At 44.7% G+C, this 5,002-nt stretch overlaps 1 pseudogene; it reads left to right on the top strand.

Annotated features, from left to right (window-relative positions):
- The first annotated feature begins 3,527 nt into the window (after positions 1–3,527).
- On the top strand, positions 3,528–4,213 carry LOC134379255 (chloride intracellular channel protein 4-like; annotated as a pseudogene).
- The last annotated feature ends 789 nt before the right edge of the window (positions 4,214–5,002 follow it).

Below are 5,002 nucleotides of genomic sequence, written 5' to 3'. Positions count from 1 at the left end.
CTACCCAGTAGCATCAAGTTTTCCCACTAAGCACACAATTCTGCTGCCGGTCACTCTCCTGGCAGTTAGCGGGAGACTGACAGGTAAAAAAGCAAGTTTTCAAGCAATGCAATTCTGTAATAAAAGAAATAAACTCACAAAAACACATACATGTGCATTGTGTATGTAATTGATATGGGGACATTTAAGATATTTAATTCATTCCATTTAAAATACAAGTCTAAGATAGGTGCATCTCTATACTTACACTGTGAGTGGGAGAAGTGGGCTTCCATAAAAAAGAGAGAGATGATCATTGCCTTGGATTGAGTGTCTCCCCCAAACTTGACCCCCACTGTGACAGTGTTGAAGAAGTTAGGAAATCCTATTATGGTCATTGAAAGGTGGGGCCTTGAAGACGTGACTAGATTGCAGGACCATGCCATAGTGAATGGATTAAAAATGGTGGTCATGGGCATGTCTCGGAGGGCTTTAAAAGGAGAGTGAATGAGGAGGTTAGTCTCCCTCTGTTTCTCTGCCTCCACCATCTTGCAATGTGAGACCCCTGGGTCACTGTCACCACTTGTATTCCTTGGACTTCAGACGTCCCAGCCTCTGAAGAATAAGCAATAAATTCTGTTTTCTTTATAAATCACCCAGTTTCAAGTATTTATGTTATAAGCAACGGAAACAGACTAAGACAGTCATCTACTCCTGTACAAAAAGAACTGAAAGTCATACAAGGCCCCATTCATTGAGAAGCCCCAAGTCTGCAGAGGAAATGCCCACTTTACACATCTGTAAGCCTACGCTGCTAACAGATTTCTGAATGAGGGCACAATGTTATAGCATCAAGGGTGGCTTACCTTTGACATCAGGCTGGGCCAGGAGACAAACTCCTGAAGGTTAAGGTGAAAGAGTTGCTTATAGGTGTTTGAGAAGTCTCCTGAGGGAGTAGGGCCAAAGGTGTATCACTCCAGATGTCGCAGTACCATTTCCAGATACTATCCCTTAGATCTTGCTCCAAAGAATTCCCCATCTTGACATCGGTTTTTCTCAACTGTAAGGTGAAGGGGGTCAGACACAATGAGTTAACTGACAAGTCTAAGGCTCAGTCCCCTCATGGAAAATAAGGTAGTAATAATTCCCTTGTTTGGGTCACTGTGAGAATCTTGTTAAGGCAAATTCAATTATGGACTCCAGACTTAGGCTCATAACTTTTGAGCATCTTTTTCAAAGATTTTGAGTAATTCCTTGGTAAAGGCATTTGGAACATATTGATTTCTGACATTTATCCTGGAAATATTTCAGATGGAAAACATTGCCTCCTTTGTTGATAGTATTCAGCAATAGCCAATAGGCTTAATTCTTTGTAAAAAATGTGCCAAAAAATATGCCTTTTGACTCATGGTTCTGGCAGGTGATGAACTAAGGTAAGAGTTCATCTTATCTCACTCCACCATCCTGCCAGAACCAGGAGTCAAAGGCATATTTTATTTTTAGAATTTGTTCTATAGACACCTGGGAATCTAGGTAAGATATGAGCAAAAGGTGTTTCCATGCATAAACACTCAAGAACAAAGGGCATCTTCTTGAGTACCAGAAATAAAGACAAGATTAGAAACCAGAGAGGGAAGTGGGTAACCTGAGGCTGTGGCTACCAAGGAGAGGGGAGAACAGACTCTCAATCTCATTGATCTAAAGGTTTGGATTTTTAGTGGCCATTCAGGATATGAATGAGGCCTTGGGACCAGCAGGTATAGAGTGTTGAAAGACAGTCTCCTGCATAAATGTAGGATACTCAAAGTGTGTCTAAAAGGCATAGACTACACACACAAAAATCTGTCCATTAGATAAAGATAAAAGATGGAGATAAAAATCTCTATTAGAGAACTAATAAGAAATTTATCTTCCTCCAAACTCTGTTCAAAATTGTAATTCTAAAAATCTTCAATAGAATTCCTATGATGGAAAAAAAAATATAGTAGTTGAAATTAAAAATTCAAAAGGTATATTACACAAAGATTAGACCCTCTGAGTAGAAAACTAATGAACTAGAAGCCAGATCTGAGGAAACTTCTTAGACTGCAGCACTAAGAGATAAAAAGATGGAAAAAGTGAAGTGACTTGAACAGACAGAGAAGAGGAGGCCTAACACACCTCTTATACAATTTCCAGAAGTGCAGAATAGAGGGAAGGAGAGAAAGACATTACGTGAAGAGATAACAGCTATGAATCTCTCAGACGCATCGGAAGACGTGAACGCTCAGATTAAGGGAACAGAAATTCTGAGCAGGACAAAGTTAGACTAATGCACGTGGACACAGTATAATGCTACTGCAGACAGAGTCAGCAGAGGACTGAAGACAATTGAACAACACATTCAAAATTCTGAGAGAAAATTAATAGAACATATTACTCAACCAATCTATCATTCAAGAGTTGGGGCTGGGGTGTTGCAAATCAATAGAAACATTATTTGACTAAGAATATTGTTATTAGTTTCCTAGGACTTCCATAAGAAAGTACCACAAACATAGTGGCTTAAAACAACAGAAATTTGTTGTCTCAGTTCTAGAGGCGGGAAGGTCCAAATCGAGGTGTTGGGGCACCAGGCTCCCTCTGACGGTGCGGGGGTCTGTGCCTTTCTCCCGGCTTCCGGTAGTGCCAGGGGTTCCTTGTCCTGTACATGCGTCCCTCCAATCCTCATCTCCACGTGGTGTTCTTCTTGTGTGTCTTCATGTCACCTTCCCTCTGTGTGTGTCTGTCTCTGTCTCCAAATTGCCCTTTACCAAAAAAAAAAAAAAAAATACCCACTGGTCATACTGGATTAGGGCCCATACTGATGACCTCATCTTAACTTAGTTGAATCTGAAAAAAAAAAAAAAAAAAAAGGTCGCGCGCGCGGCTTGGGGCGGTGCTGTGCAGCCGAGGCCGCGGCCAGCTCCACCCCGGGACTGTCCAGCGAGCGCAGCGCGGCGGGAGCCAGCATCCACCGCGAAACCGGAGCAGCAGGAGCAGCAGCCACAGCGACCCCGGAGCAGCAGCAGCAGCAGCCACAGCGACCCCGGAGCAGCAGCAGCAGCAGCGACCCCGGAGCAGAAGCAGCAGCCGCAGCGACCCCGGAGCAGCAGCAGCAGCCACAGCGACCCCGGATCAGCAGCAGCAGCCACAGCGACCCCGGAGCAGAAGCAGCAGCAGCAGCGACCCCGGAGCAGAAGCAGCAGCAGCAGCGACCTCGGGGCAGCAGCAGCCGCCGCAGCGACCCCGGGGCAGCAGCAGCCGCCGCAGCGACCCTGGAGCAGAAGCAGCAGCAGCAGCGACCTCGGAGCAGCAGCAGCAACAGCAGCGACCCCTGAGCAGAAGCAGCAGCAGCAGCGACCCCGGAGCAGAAGCAGCAGCCGCCGCAGCGACCCCGGAGCAGAAGCAGCCGCCGCCGCCGCCGCCGCCCGCGGAGCACAGCCGAGCCGGCCAAGGCGTTTTCGATGCCGCTGAACGGACGGAAGGAAGAGGACAAAGAGCCCCTCCTCGAGCTCTTCGTCAAGGCTGGCAGTGATGGGGAAAGCGTAGGAAAACGCCCCTTTTCCCAGAGGCTCTTCATGATTCTTTGGCTCAAAGGAGTTGTATTTAGTGCCACAACCGTTGACCTGAAAAGGAAGCCTGCAGACCTGCAGAACTCGGCTCCTGGGACCCACCCGCCATTTATAACTTTTAACAATGAAGTCAAAACGGATGTCAATAAGATCGAGGAATTTCTTGAAGATGTCTCATGCCCTCCCAAGTACTTAACGCTTTCACCAGAACACCCCGCATCAAACACTGCTGGAATGGACATCTTTGCCAAATTCTCTGCATCTATCAGGAATTCAAGGCCAGAGGCTAACGAAGCACTGGAGAGGGGTCTCTTGAAAACACTGCGGAAACTGGATGAATATCTGAATTCTCCCCACCTGATGAACTTGATGAGAATAGTATGGAGGACATTAAATTTTCTACACGTAAATTTCTGGACGGCAATGAAATGACATTAGCTGATTGCAACCTGCTGCCCAAACTGCACATTGTCAAGGTGGTGGCCAAAAAATATCGCAACTTTGATATCCCAAGAGGAATGACTGGCATCTGGAGATACTTAACTAAGGCTTATAGTAGGGATGAGTTCACCAATACCTGTCCCAGTGGTCAGGAGGTTGAAATAGCATATAGTGATGTAGCCAAAAGACTTACCAAGTAAAATAGCACTTACGAGAGAGCTATCTTTCTGTCTTCCCCTAAGAATATGCTTTTCCTAACAGACTGCTCTTATTCCTATAAAGTAGAAATTGTATTTTGCATGAACATGCAGTTATTCAAGATTAGGGCCAAGGATAGACAAGGTATAGTCGTTATCTTAAAATGTACACTCCTAAGCAGTATTATTGTAAAATCCTTTTACCCTGCCTACCTCCCATATCCTCCCCCCTCTCATTTGGAGACCCTCCAACACAAACTTCACTGCAGAGGTAGTTTGCCATCTCTCTGGAGCCCTCGCCGTTGTGTCCATTCACTGTGTATAGAAGGCAGAACTTTTGAGGTGCAATGTTTAACTGTTAAAATAGTAGCCATGACTTCATCAGTCACCCCCAAACTGGTGCATAATGCATGGTACAAGGAATACTTATGGTTTTTTTTTTTTTTTTTGAAATTTTGTAATATTTAGTAAGAGTATATGAAAGGATTGCTACTGTATCAGAAACAGTCTATCCTGGGTGTATATTAAGGGATATTACCACCAGAGAAGAGCCTTCTACAAAAAGTCACTACAGATTTCGCTATTTTGCTTTGTAGATAGATTTTTACTTTTGCCTAAAAGCATTTATCCACACCAATTGTAACACCTGACACTATGTAGAAGCTAAAAGTTTAGAGGGAGGGGTGTATTCTCAAGTTCTTCCTCAACCATTTTATCCTTACAAGAGAAACTGATAGGTACCTGATACTCTGTCTAAATGTATTGCGTGTTACGTGTATTTTGCCCAGTGCC

The sequence above is a fragment of the Cynocephalus volans genome, chromosome 5 (assembly GCF_027409185.1).
Source record: "Cynocephalus volans isolate mCynVol1 chromosome 5, mCynVol1.pri, whole genome shotgun sequence".
NCBI classification, from domain to species: domain Eukaryota; kingdom Metazoa; phylum Chordata; class Mammalia; order Dermoptera; family Cynocephalidae; genus Cynocephalus; species Cynocephalus volans.
The sequence above is the reverse complement of the archived record's forward strand: the minus strand, read 5'-3'. Positions and strand labels throughout refer to the sequence as shown.